The 15,693-nt window shown below is 34.7% G+C and overlaps 1 protein-coding gene across 1 annotated transcript in view; it reads left to right on the forward strand.

Annotated features, from left to right (window-relative positions):
- Nucleotides 1–2,719: 2,719 nt before the first annotated feature.
- Nucleotides 2,720–15,693, forward strand: part of LOC119189562 (fibrillin-1-like) — a gene marked incomplete at its 3' end in the record, with an annotated part of 40,691 nt that continues 27,717 nt past the window's right edge. Inside the window, 1 exon segment of the mRNA XM_037439603.1 lies at nt 2,720–3,065.

Raw genomic sequence — 15,693 nt, forward strand, 5'->3', positions numbered from 1 at the left:
ATGGTCTAAAATTTTGATTTCTCAATAATATATTTTATATAATTGACACCATATTGTATAATATTATTGTGTATTAAATAGTTAATAAGGTAAGGGCAGTTATTTGTAAAAATAAATTTTATTATCAAAGTTGTTAAATTGGTTTCGTGACATTGAGTCATAATTAAAAGTGATGTCACAAGTAGACTTTTAAAGCGTTTAAAACACTAACGAATCATTCTTTTAATGTTTAATCCATTAGATGTTTTTGTTTTAAAGCATATGGCTGTCTCGGCGGCGTAATTGTACACGGAACGAGTACGATTACCGCTCAGAGGTCCTGGGTTCAAATTCCGGGTCGGGCAAAAATAATTGTGACTGGGTTTCTCCATTTTAAAAAATTAGGAAGGCAGCTGCAGTGAGGTAGTTGGCGGTGTGATACCCCCGTGCCTCGGAAAACACGTAAAGCCGTTGGTCCTTTGCCTGATCTTTCTCCGGTCATATCGGATTTTCATGTCAACGGACTATGAGAGTAGAGGAGCCTCTGCTCCTGACTCTCTAGCACCTATGAATTGCGCACACACTTGTTGTTGCACTATAATATCTCCTGCGTACCTGGCTGATTTCGGTTAAGATTGGCCGCCGAGGTCGAAATTCGGCTAGGAGAGTTTATGCTTGATTTATTTCTGTATCAAAACGACCACCAACTTTTTTACCTTTCATCAAAATAGATTCTATGGGGTCTATTCACAAAAAAAAAAAACTAATTTCGGCGAGTTATTATATTGTAATTTGTGATTGTAATGAGCACTGAAATGTTGATACGAATGTGAATAGCAGAACGCGTCTCCAGGGACGTGGACGCGTCGCTATTTATTACATGTGTATAATGCATGGCCACGGTCACCCACGTGCTTACAATAGTGCGGCGTATTTCTATAGTGCACAAATAATAATAAACGTATTTGAAATGCAATAATTGTTCACGTGCCCTTCAGCCATGAAGCCGTTCACTGTATGTGTAATTTAACTTTTTGTTTCAATTCAAAACTCTTTGCGTTACATTATTTTTTTCCTTTTATGGTTCGTATTTGAATCGGGCATTTAGTGAGGCGATCTTCAGACACAATCGAATTGTAGAGCCATTACTGCGATTGTGTTTTTCAATGGACCTATAAAAATAAATGTAATTGGTGATGAGAAAAAAACGAATGATGCCTATTGAGATCGGAGTCGATGCAGGCCCTCCGATAGAGTTTGTATGGACGTTAATGGTCACATAGTAGCTGCATTTTTTATGCCCTTTAGATAAACTTCTACGTGAACGGATATTTATTTAATTGACGAAATGCATTCAATTGATGTTGCTCGATATAAAGTATTTATTATATATGATTTATTTTTGGTTTGTACCAAAATTATGATTATTGGCAGTTTTTTAATGTACTCTTAAAGTATTTGTCTCTTAAAAATTTTGTTGTATTAATTTCGAGGTTTGTTTACATAATACGTAATCATTTTTTTCTCATCTTCTTTTGAAGAAAGTGTTTTGAGTCTATGTCTCTATTGCGGATTATTATGAAGTTCCTAGTATAGAGCGTATTGCTGCTATAGTGGGTTTCAATATAATGCCACTGACGATGATCTCATCCTGCTTCGTTAGGGACGTACCTAGTAAATTAACAAACAGAGCATAACGTATGAATGATAGTGTTTGAAGATAAGTTAATATATAGAAAATGGGTATAATCAAGTATAGAATTTAATATTTTTTCTGTACCGTAAGCACGCAACGTTGCTAATTTGATAACTTGTAGGTAACATCGATCAGTTTGTATAGGCATGTCAAAGGAGAGAGGTTTCTCAACATAACAAACTACTGCATTCTGTTACCAAAATACTTATTAATGCACTGTCTTTTTGAGAACTGTTTATCAAAATATATACTTAAAAGAATATTCTTCTGTCCGTAGAAAAAAAAATTAAATAGAAAATGACGATAACCTCATCATATTATTTATCATAGGTACATCAAAGTTTGCTTACTCAAATAATGAGAAGGTTTTTATTTTCTTAGGAGTCTAATATTATTTACTTTTTATGAAATTGCCTATTTATTTTATAATCAAAGAAACTGGGAATAGTTTTACGTTCTGTATCACTTAAGTATAAATATACGTCCGTAATATTTTGTGTACATACTGAAGTAATGGCGCTACGATTACCTAATTTCCTTTTCGCGTCTCCAAAACTTACTCTTATGTTTTACGTGAATTCTCATACAAATAACGAATTATCATCGAATTAGATTTTTATTGGAAATAAAATTATTAGAAGAGTTGGTAAAAAAATAATAATATTATAGTTAAAGAGCTAAGTTGAACAGCGGACGCAACCGAAGTAAGTAAACGTATCCTCATAAACCCTTCCATGATATTGTTTACATTACAAATCCCTAAATCCATATACGGCGCTGTTTTTGCAGAAGGGTAAACATGTTGGAGGTCCTACATTCGCCCTTGCGATTTTTGTGTAGGTTAAACTGGAGTTGCTAAAGCTCGGCCACTGGGAAACGCGTCCAAGAGTGAGAGAGAGAGATGTTGCAACGGCAGCACGGTGAGTCGAGCGACCGGCGGCGGTGAGTGGGATAGCGGGGCAGTTGCGACTTGCAAGGTAAGTTGCGGGGCGGCGGAGGCGGCGGCAAAGAGCGCGGGACGGGGCGACGTAGCGCAACCTGCGCCAGCGCCGAAGCCTACGACACCGCGTTCAGTCATTGTCCGACCAACATCTCGGTCGTACATTCTAATTCGACCGACGTCGTCGCTACTCCAATTGTCGTTTGAGTGCCCGTTAAACGAACGGTTCACTCCGATCCCTGGAGTGTAGGTGTAGTGTAAAGTGATGGTGTGTTTTTAGCTATACAATCCAAAAGTGTATCGCTAACAAGTATTACTGTCGGCGGTGTGTTGCGAGTTGCACGACTTGCCCAGCGGCTGTTCGCCTGACGGCGAGGGAAGGCGAATTGTCTACATCGGGAGGAATGAGCCCCGCACATCACCGCTCCCGCACTCACCGATGATCTCAAGGTTGGAATTTTACTTGAGTTAAGCTGTAACGATGCATGTTGCGGCATCACCCGACATGGCCCGCAGTCCGGCTCTTACTTGCATCACACTCTATTCTGATCTCATTCTTATAGCATTAATTTCCAAATCGCCCGCATTTGATACCATAATTCTAGCTTATAGATAGACTAATTTGCAAGGAAATATTAGAATATAAGGTACAATTTTGTTTAAAATGCTTAAGTTTATTTAATAAAGGCGTATCTCTACATACTATATAGTTATGTTGTTTTTATCTAATTTCATTAAACTAGTTACTTCTTTATTTATGTATAATGTCATGTCTTAAATATATAATATATACATTTATTGACAATTTTAACATAATATCAGGAGAAATATTTTTTATGAAATAATTACAGAACCAATAATGTTAATAACACACGCACGAAACTGTATATTATAATTCACGTCAGCCGCTTACAATCACAACTTTTAAAGTAAGTCTCTACCTCACACAGAACTAACAGCTCTTATATGAATGTTATACATTCTGAATACTTAAAACCTTTACGAATGTAACCAGCGCTATACAGTCCAACTGAAAGGAGCCGTTACGTAAAGACACACTATATCGAAACTTGCTCTGCGAGATAAGACTGTCTGCTACTTAGACCTAGGTAATATTTTAATTTACATAAGTACAGTTAAATACCTGAAGTATTAGTCATTAAGTATTGTAAAGCATAAGATAAGCAAAAGAACAGATGATCATTTGATGGTTAATTCAGTATTAGCAATTATTACCCACATTTAGAGGAGTTGTGGGTGCATTTTTAACTTTAAGGAGAAGTGGGAGGAATTGGGAAGGGAGAGGGCATACATGTCTGCGATATAAAACCCAATAGTATTAACGTAAGTTGTTTTCTGCAAGATACTAAAGTCACCCCGGCCCAGCCGGTCTATTCATTATGTAGACAAAACCGTCTCAATCTCTAGAAAAAACTGGAATGCTGAACCTGTAAAATAAAATCTAAAAGTAAAATAACTTTGTTGGCTTAAAGAAAACTTTTTAGTATTTCTTTTATTTTGCTTTGATCTGGTTCACGAATTTTAAACCGACCGGACCATTCCAAAGAAGGCGAACTAGCACTTAAATCAACAAACTCAGGTTAAAAATTGGTTGAAAGCAAGTTGCTCATAAATATTTGCCCTTCAAAGCTTGTGAAGGAGATCCAGTTTAGGCGGACGAGCGCCATTTCTCTTATTGTCTTATGGAAATGACCAAAAAATGAAGCCAAAGACTTAAAATGGTTGCAATTTTTGAAATCATTTTAAATTACTTCAGATAATGAGAATTTTAAACAATGAGAAATTCTTTCACTGGATAATTATACCTATGGAATATTTTAATGTTCTTAGATCCGGGTTGAAATCCTTTTATTACAGATTTTGACTTGTCATCATACTGGCCTGTACTGAATGTTCTTGATTACACTAGTCGCATAAAAATAATTCTTCCTGTGTAAATCTATCAGTATTTGTAAGGAAGTATGAGCGCAATAAAAATATGCTAAAAGAATACTACGTACTACTAACGCTTCCAAGAACAATACTAGATCTAGGTTTGCCTTGGGCAACCTATGTTTGTGCATACGTTTGGTCACGTCTGGAGAATCCCCGTATTACGGTTGTTTAAACTCATTTTAAGGTACAACTGTAATACCTCAGTTCCATTTTACCGCATTAGTTATAAATTGTTAAACCAATATAGTAAATATGCTATGATTTCGGAATTTGAATTGTAGTTGTATTAAATCATTATAATTAGGTTAGGAAATTAGAAATTATCAACCGTTAAATATTAAAAAAAAAAAATTGGCCAAATTTATATTTTGGTAGCAAAATAGATTTTCTACAAGAAATTAAGGAAAGTCAACGCATTAAAACTACACTTATGTATAAGAATATTTTTGGAACTAATTGTCGTCAACTAATAGCATACTATTTTCAGAGAAATCATCAATACAGTAAGGGTCCTTGCAAAAATCTTATTATCTAAATCTAGTAATTTAAATAAATATATAGTATTTTGGTTTAATCTTTCGACGGGCACAGAGCGAGTGAACCATCTACTTATTTTTTTATTTGGCTTGATATGGAACACAATACAATTCGATTAAACTGACAATAGGAAATAATATAGACTACAGGAATCCTAACAAGTTTTATAATGTTTTGTTTATCTACTTTAAAAAAAAATCCAATAATTATGTAGAGTAGATTGTCTCGGTGACGCATCTATATTACGCGTGCAGTATGAACACCGCTTTGGAGATCCGGGTTCGAATCCAGGATCGGGTAAAGTGATATTGGGTTTTTTGCTTAGCATCAGCTCAGTGTCTGAAATTTGTGACCATAGCTTCACCCCCCATTAACATCATGGGACATAACGCCTATCGGGGATAAAGTCGTGATGTGTGTTTTTTGTTTGTTAATTTTAGTAAACTCAAAAGTGTTATATTGATATGAGTCATGCTTTTTTAATTAAAGCTGTTTCAGTACATTAAAGGAGTTGACAGTTATTGTAACTGTACTGGTTTATTGACACTTATTTCATGTGGAGGCCATTATATGAATAATTGAATTTGTACACACATTTACATGTTGTATTTGGGCAAATATTGTGCACAATTTCAATTCGTAATGCAGCTGTGGTTAACTAGAGTCCAAAATAGATTTAGCTTAGTAGCGCAGGTACTGGTTGCAACGACAAGAATTCAAACAAAGAATCTATATCATACTGTCTACCAGTTGCATACACGAAGGCAATCTTGTTTATCCGATACGTTTTGGTTTCACTAGCCTAAATACTTACATAATTAGAAAAAATATAATAAAAAAATCACCATTCAACTCTCACTTACAGTGAAGTGTGGGTGTGCTTGTTATTGACAGAGCGATGAGTATGTGTTGATGTGGGCGCTAAATATATTCACAGACACTATTGCTCAAGTAACGTTACATAGTTTAGGCGCTAAAATCACTGTGACACAAATAACATGGTCGTTAGCCTTGGTCGCAGTTTACCGCACGTGAATATTCATTTAAGAATTCTTCACTTCGACTGAGTATCCTTTTCCTTTGCTGACTATTGTTTTATCGTCGGAAAAACCCTGATTACCATTGAACGGGTAAAAAAATCGAGATGGTTTGCAATCATGAAGATACGGGAGCCTATTCCAAGGATAAAAAACAATATTATCGAGCAGTGTTTATCACACATCTCAATTATTAAATAGTCTTATAAACACATTTATACGTCTTCAGTACTTTACTAACCCTAATAACGTGTAAGAATATAAGCAGAGATAAAAGTAATTTAGTACTTTACTGTCTTAGTCTTAAGGCGCAATTGGTTTTTTGCTTAGTGCAGTGTAATGGTTACGCTGGTGTTTCAAAGTTCATTAGCAGTTAACGTACTGTATCAAACGTTGTGGTGGACCATTGTTGAAGATAGGCTCGGCCCAAGTAGACGAAGCTGCACCCAAGCGTAGCGCCTTTTTCAAGGCCTCTTTGTTCTTAATGCAATCCGTTCCCACAAGCGGGTATTGTGAATAAGAAGTTTTTAGAACATTTCGAAATATACGTTATTCATTGCGTTGTTTTTATTCGCACGATATCAACCAGAACTACTCACATATTGGACAAGGACCTCATCAATACGATTCAGTGAACTGTTGATAAATTGCGATGTTATTCTATTTTGACGCAAAAATTTTATAGTCTCTAGTTCAAAATAGAACAATCATAAAAAACAATTTTTATTTTTTTCTTCCCTTAATCTTATATTCAGTTTATTGCGACACCTTCAACATATGTCAAGGTTCATAAAGTGGTAAACCTAGTCCATAGCTCGCCAAGCTGACGACACGACTAAAAATAGAGATGACACTATTTTTTATTTTTAAGCATGGTATATAATGTTTAGATGTGAAATGCTTTAGAATGGTTTTGTTTAGTTAAATAAAGTCAGATACTGTTTGACTATGTTATTGAAACCGCCTATCTTTGAAAAGAAGTCAGTTAAAAAGTAGTGATACATTGTTCATGGTTATTGCTCGTGTAGACAGATAATTATAGATAATAGTTCATTAATTCACAAAAAAAAAAATGTCCGTACATATAGGGGCAAGGCTAAATTATTCTTAGGTTTACTTAAACTTTGTCATGTGTAGGAATAAAGTTAAGAATATTTCAATACGCGGATACGTACATCTCTTAAATCGAGAAATCCATCATTATTGATGTAGATAATGTGACATTTGCGGCAAATGAGTGACAGGTGGCGGCCATATAGCGCGGGATAGCGCTCGGGCATCGGGCGCACCGCACAGCTGTCGTCGCGGCCGTGGGCGCCCGGCGCACGACCGTTATGTCATTCCGTAATATCACTATAATGAAGTCCCATGTCATCCCATATTCTCACGCAACAAACCATCAATCTTCCATTGCATGTGAGAAATGTGTACTTTATAAGAGTCACAAATCAAAGATGGCTCTATCCGTTTGTTCTCAGGACGCAGTGGCATTACCGAACGACGAAGCCATTATAAAATACTTAATAGGAGTACATGTCGTCAACCGATGCCACCCGGAAATGTAGATACGACTGTTACTTATATGAAAGCGTGTATTTATGTGCATGTGTATAATTATTTTTTTGAATTGGTCGCAAAAAAATTAGGATCAATCTTAATTTTTGCAAGTTTGTTTTATGATAAGTTTGTAGTAATAAAAACTCCTACGGATTTAATGAACTACGGTTCACATTGTTTGGTTATTTCATATAAATCGTGTTGTAAACTGATTGTTTTAGAAACTGTTGTTGTGTGTAAGGCCTGTAGCGGTCGTTCTACTTGGTGGGTAGTGCGTCTCGGCCAGCATTGGCACCGACGCGGCGTCCACGGCAGGGTCACTTAATATTCTCAGCACAGCCCGTGCGGTACCCGCGCCGTCGCCGTCCGCCGTCCACACCGGAACACGCACTCGCGCTAACCGCTCACTTTTCACCTTTAATAGATGCTATCGGTACATTGTACATATGACACATCATCACGTAATATACAAAGTATGTATTTGACCTAAACTTTACGTCTGTCTCGCTTATAAAAGACGTATTCAAAGATTTCATTTGCATACTACATTCCTATTGTATGTAAAATATTCTGAATATGTCATGTTATATTTAAATGATATAACTAGGATTATTAGATTTATTTAGTTACATCAAATATATACTATAAACTTTATTTCATGAAGAAAAATAGGATAAATAAAATGCATGAGAATGTACAATAATTCAAATGCGTCTAAAAATATGAGTAAGAAAAAGATAATTCATTCGCATTTTCCTAATTCTTTTCAATTTCAGAGCTACTTTGAGTAATAGACAAAAAATAACCATAAAATTCTTGATCACTTGCTTTTAGCCATTCATTTTATTATACCGAGTATGTAAAGTGAATAACTCCACTCCTAATCATTATACATATTATTTATTCAATTATACATGATGATTTCATTGGCTCCAAGTGCGCTGCTATAAATAGATTTTAAATATTGCTTTAGAAAAACCCACCTTATAACTTTCAGTTTGGACGATATACTCGTATACTGTTTATATCTATGTAAATATTCCATACCTATTTAGTTATTTGATTGTTATTACTTAATCAGCTTGAAGGTATTACAATTTATTTTATTTATCTCTACACCGAAGAAGAACGCAAACAATTATAGGATTCCAATGTGGTGTTAAAGTTCATTGTAATAAATAAAATTTTATAGTTTTACATGCTTTCGCTTTTGTGTTTATATTTAAATGAAAAATTGCATCTCAATATTTTAATGAAGGATACGTGTAAGAAATTGAATTATGTGTGTATAAATACTTGTCTAGGTTTTAATGATTAGTTGCGGTATAAACATACATAATTGATTATTATCAGTCTTAGCTGTAATCAGGAAGTCTTCTTCATTATTTCCATTAGCGATATTGTTTAGCCTTCGGTAATCTCTGTGATCACTTAAAATATATGACAGGATAGCCTTTGATATGACCTTTACTCCGTTCTTGACGAGACATTTACCTTTAAGGTAACACGTTAAGTCGACCATCATACTGACAAAACTGTTTAGTAGAGACTCTTTTTAGAATTTTTTATTTGAGCTATTTTCTAATCAAAACATCTATGATTTATTTATTTTTGCAGTAAAATTACACGGGCTTATAATTTTTTACATAATTAGTGTACTCTTTAGTGCCTGATTTATGAAATTATAAAATAAAGCTGAATGATTGATGAATGAAATAGATACTGTTTAATTTTTTTACTATGTTTCCAAACTTTAAGATGTAACATGTCTGACCCACTTTACATTCCATAACCGAATCAGAGATTTAATAATCGTGTTGTTTTCAATAGGTTTGGTGAACAACAACTGGTGTTGTTGAAACAGTTGTGTTTTACCGCTAGAGTTACTACTGTTACCGTTCGCGATACGCCCGCCACTCACTACAATCGATTATTATCTGTAATATCAATGCAATTTTGTACTCAACTATCGAGATCCAACAGAGTATACCGTAAAACATTGCGATTGTTCTCGATCGCTTCGCATCTAACATTCAACCACGTTAGCATATATCATGACAAATAGCATCTTAAAACAGTACTTTAATTAGTTCTTTAATATCATGTAATACCAAATTTTGCTATGCAAGTCTCGTGTATACAGAGGTCCGTGTCGTTAGGTAGGTTTCACCGCTTTGTCTAAACCTGTTGCCAAGCAATAACTTGCCACCACAGTTATGTTCCGGTGTAGGAAACAATGAAGCTACTATAATAACCATCTATGAGACTTACTTAATATTCAATGTCTCAAGATGGCGAATACAGTGCAGCGCGATGCAGTATTTTTTTATTCATAATTCAGGGTGGTGTAGTTACTATTTAGGAGCAAGCGTGGCGCTTTCCATCAGGCGACCGACCTGGTCATCTCGTCTTTCACTTGTAAAAAAACTGGTTCTCACCGACGCAATGTCATTTGCGATATAAGTTATGTTTACGTTGTATAGCTGTATGATTTACTTAGCTAATCGAAACAGGTACAACGTTAGATTTATGTTGAAAGTATCTAGAACTGTGTTGCGGTTAGCTGTGATTAGACTCGGTCGTTTGTAACTATTTATAATAAAACTTTAGCAAAGACATTAATTTATTGATTAAATATTTTTTCACTTGGCTCTAACTAAGCTATTGGACATTCTTTCTTTAATCGCGCGCATCTTTTTTAATCGCGGTACTAGAATCCCGTAGAAGGATTCCATCCTACCTACTACTCAGCCATTGTTCAAGTTACTGAAATATATCATTACATTTCTTATATGACTTTTAGTAACTCGTATGAAACGAGTTAGTGGCAAAACAATCTATATAAATAAAAAAACGAATATTACCCAAAGCAAATATTGAGTTGTTGTTACAGAAGTTGGCTAAATAAACGGGCAGGCAACCATATAGTTAATCATTGCTGCCGATGAACACCCACGATTATCCTACGATTTGTTGACTACACTATTACTTAAAAGTAAAAGAGATGGTGGTAAAAGAAGGATTTTGTTAGCCTTCTTGCAATGCTTATTAGAAAGGCTGTCTCTGTGGAAAATTGGTTATTGCCTCGGCCGAGTCAGCTTGTTCATGAAGTAGTTGTAAAAGTCAAGTTTTTTACACTTTTCTTGTAGGGTAGGTTAGAGTGAGTGTCCATTAAAAACTTTATTACAACATTAGGCATTCTGATATAATACTAAATTCCTCAATATAAGATTATGTAATACTTTCTATTGTATGGTGGTCTAATTTAAAGCATTTACAAATGATAAATATAATCTTACTAGTATAAAGTATATTTCTTAAGTTTTAATTACATAGAGATTCTAAAGAAGCGGAAACGTGTTTGGTAGATATTTTATCATGTATGATTTATGAATCATGCGGGAAAATATCTCTACTATGAAATCACTTGCAGGAAATTATATTTTAAGCAAAACAATCACGTTTCTTATTAGACGTTACTTTGCGTCAAACATCCGTAGTTGCTTCGACTGTGCTCTGACTAAAAAACTACTGTTGGCCTTGTAGAGTTAATAAAGGTGGGAATTCTTAATTTTATATATCTACCTAAATCCGCGTATAATGAGAGACGAAAAATTGACTTAACATGTAAAGAATTTTATATCTATAACTTTGAATAACTTTAGACATTTACCATATAGACATTTATCTTTGAAGACCGTTGCCACGAGACGAATCTTTACCAAAACCAGTTCTGTTAGCGTCTGCTTCTTGCGTAAATCATACGTTTATCTGTCGAAGTTTCTATGACTAATGCTTAGGGATTTCTACGTCACAAATTATGGTATAGACAATAACGAATGAAACTGCATTTATTTGAAATGAACAAGGACGGTTGTAGTTCACTAGACGCTACAATTAATTATAATTAACTTGAGCAATATGTATTGTTTTACAATGGATGTAATAATTTTTAAGTACTTAATTAGGACAATGTTATTTTTTTCTCGACTCTTTGACCTTCCGCGTAATGAGTAAGCGATCTACACTTTGAAGCTAATAATACCACAATGGAGGACCGCACTGCAGAATAAATTGCATTTTTGTGATCATTAGAACGAACTGAATTTCGTTTCCGGGTAAATTAATATGTAAATGTGTAACACTTGTTGGAATAATTTTGAAGCGCCCAAATGTTGCACGCTTATAAATTATTCATAGGGCCTTGACTTCCCTAATGACGGATTTTTGTGGATGTTGTTTACGCATAATATTTAAAAGATATTGACTATTAATTGATGCGAGTTGGTTTAGTCTAACAAAAAATGTCATAGAGACGCGTATTAGCGTTGTCAAAAGCACCGGGTTGGGTTATACTGAAGCGTACATACTGCTGAACAAATTATGCGCACTAACAGTTTAGGCGACGCGATTTTGGAGTTGGTCAATGAAAAGCACTTAATCAAAACATCACTTTAACGAACGCTCGTTACGACGCTAACTTTAGAGTTCCCGTGATAATACGCTTAGTTCTGCTGTGAGTAGTACACATTGGAAAACGCTATTTGTTGGAATGGTTCGACGCTCGCTGTTCTATAATTAGCGATTGTCAACTTTATCGTCAGCCGTGTGTGATGGCGTTGATTATACAACGATATTTAATATTGAGCTTGACTGGACAATGGCTACCGTACAAATTTACAAAGCAAATATTTCCTTTGAGGCAAAGACGCGAGCAGATATTAGTCACGTACGCATTGTTTCTCAAATTTTAGTGTAACATGAATTTACTAGCGTTTTGAAACTATTTTTGCAATGAAAATAAATACGTAAATGATTTATGTACATAGTTATTAACAGACAATATGAAGTAGATGGTTTTTGATAGATATTAGTAGAATAAATATTTCGTACAATTATTTTTTATTTTCTTTTATATTTTTTGTAAACTTAGAGTGATCTAAGTTACATAATTTCATGGACGATTTGATTTTCGATATGGCACTTAGATGCGCAGAATCAGTTGTGACACATCACACGAGTATTAATTGAATTGTGCTATATTCATATTGGATAGCCGGCTTTGATAAGATGCGATACACAATAATTAATGGGAAATCATTTCTCAAGAGAGAAACTGGCGTAGGGGCATTGTTTGCAGCCTACTTTCCGCAGGAGCGCGAGCGCGGTGGCGTGGTGGCGTGGCGGCGCGGCGCGGCGCGGCGAACGAACGTGACGTGAAAGTGAATGGCACAAGCTCGCACGGACTCGCGGACACATTTTACGCCCGATTTAATACCACATTCGTTCACGCCAAACCGCACCGTTCGTAAATTGACGTAAGGTCTCTACCGTGTGCCGGTTATGCTGTTTTACGAGTGCGTGCCAAAAACTTGCCAATATTGATTTATTTTTTTTCTGCATTGTTGCGTCGTCATTGTATGATAGTGAAAGAAGGTAGTTGTGGAGTATAACTTCATTCATCAAATCAATATATTTTTTATACGTAAACAAATATTGCGTACTTATTTAGTGATGGTATGATATTTGTATCCGCTCGCATAGCGACCAACGTACACATAGTATAAACCCCTCATAGTGGCCTACATAAGTATGCCGCGTTCCGGAATTAGCCTGTGTATATTCGGTTTCAAACACGCAAATATAATTATGTCAGTAGACGCTTTATTTCTACCTACTCTACTGGCTATTAGGTGCAGAGGAGTCACTTTCCGTGTTCGTTTTAAAAACAAAGACAGACAATCTAAAACCTTGTAAAGACCATAGATACGGTAATATATATATGTCGGTGATTGCAAGCCATATAATATTCTTACATTATATCGTATATAAATGAATCTTAACATTATCTATGTAAAACATGGATCAGTTTTATGAAGTAGAAACTGTATTACAAGAACATTTGTTAGGTCTCATAGTGGGACACAGACGAGTAAGACTGCCTAAGTAGTAATTGGTGCGAGTCTTGAAAATACAACACTGGAGTGAGTACGTGCATGTATGGGGTTGACTGTTAGAGCTGGGACTGGCAAAAGGGAAAATCTTATCATATTTAAACAGGTTAATAATAAATTAGTTGTAGATAAAATGACTTTACATGCGACCAATATAGTATAACTACACAACACTTCTTGTCTACTATTATTTCGGCATTACGACTCGAAGAAGAAGAAGTACGAGAAGATGCTAGTTTCTCGAAACCACGTATTTAAACTTGGAAATAAAATGTTCCCTTTTAAATAAGGCGTTCTAAAATATGCTTTATGTGTCCTCAGAGATAGGACTGGTTTTACTACACTTGTGAATTTAATTACTTGGGTAGTTGTGAATATAAAACTGGCTTACACAACGTCGGTCAAATTAAAAATATTAACACACCACTTTTTTATGATTGAGTTCGATCTCTTTACGACTTTACCACGTTATTTTTTCAGTTTAACCATATATACTTGCTATGTATAATTACAAATAAGTTAAAAATGCGGTAAAATAACAATACATAACACATTTTGAAATACCTATTGTTAGGAATGGGTTAGTGTTGTTAACAATAAAGTGTAACTATTTGTCACGACAACTTTACGATGTCAAGGACTGCAAACATTGAAACTAACATTTCTGTTATCTAAACAACTTATGTGATACCGAAAACTTGCATACCCCTGACTATATTATTTTAAAGTACAGCCTTTATAGATTTCGAAAACTATCAATTTAAGTAAAACAATAAACGGATGGAGTTGCAATTTCCGTTTAAGCTAAAAACTCCGAAACCATGATTTAAAAAAGATACACGTCAATAAATCCAAATAGAGCGTGGGTATACATCTGCCGGAATCATAAAGTTAGATCTATTCTCCAATAGAGAAACTCTCCAGTTTAAAGATCTGATCGGCTCGAGGTAGCTAAACAGTGAGCGACGTGAAAACCAAGATATAAAATTGTGTGTCTCTTTATTCGAAAGCTATATTACATACGTAGTATATCGTGAAAGATGTGTGATGCGAAGGAAGAAATCCGGGGAAGAGCGGAACCAGAATATAATTGTGTATTCTTCATTTGATTATACAAATATAATATAATTCACACTTCTATATTATTAAGTTTCGTTGAACTCCTTGCCATTAGAGCTAAATAAGTTTAATTCGTAGTGGTGACTTTCACATAGTATATTCGTTGCTAACCTAACACATATCTGACGGAAAGGCTACCTAAACCTTATAGTTGAAATTTTAGCACTGACTGTCTACAGTAATTCAATGGGGTCCAAGCACGAATGTTTATATAATAAACTCCTATATTTCGTATTTGCTGTTAAATTCAACATGTTTGTTCCCAGCCAAGCGATATAGTTTAAATAGTTAACAGAATGAAATACAGCCGTGTTGCCACCTTACTTTGTTCTGCCTATTGCATGCGAATTCAGAAAACACGTAAGGATTCGTACACGCGATTTGAATAATTACGAATTTATCACGCGGCTATTAGCGCTACTATACTATTATTATTATATCATCTTTAAGTGTAAGTAAGTCATATATATTATTTATTTGATTTTATTTTTGCCCTGTAAGTTAATTTCTATAAAAATATGAGCTAGGACTTGATAAAGTTATGTATGAAATTGATACTGTTCTGACGGTTGCAAGTGTCATTACGGTAAAAAGTACAGTAAATGTAATAATTGTGATATTTAAGAAACGAAAATTAAAAATATATATTTTTGCATTTAATAAGTTACGTTATAGATATTACAAAACACTAGGTCCCTACACAATATAAATTTGTTAAATGTTTTCGGAATAATTTAGATATATGTTCATTGTTCATAGTGTGCGAAAATATAATATAAAAAAAATATTGCATAACAAAAAACAATCCTTAAAGTGTATCCAATAACTTTATAAAGACATAATTCCTTCGCAACACTTCGTTACATATAATCGCAGTTATGGCGAGGCTAATGACCTTGATGAACCACTAGATATCGT

This window comes from Manduca sexta, chromosome 17, assembly GCF_014839805.1.
Source record: "Manduca sexta isolate Smith_Timp_Sample1 chromosome 17, JHU_Msex_v1.0, whole genome shotgun sequence".
In the NCBI taxonomy this organism is placed as follows: Eukaryota; Metazoa; Arthropoda; class Insecta; order Lepidoptera; family Sphingidae; genus Manduca; species Manduca sexta.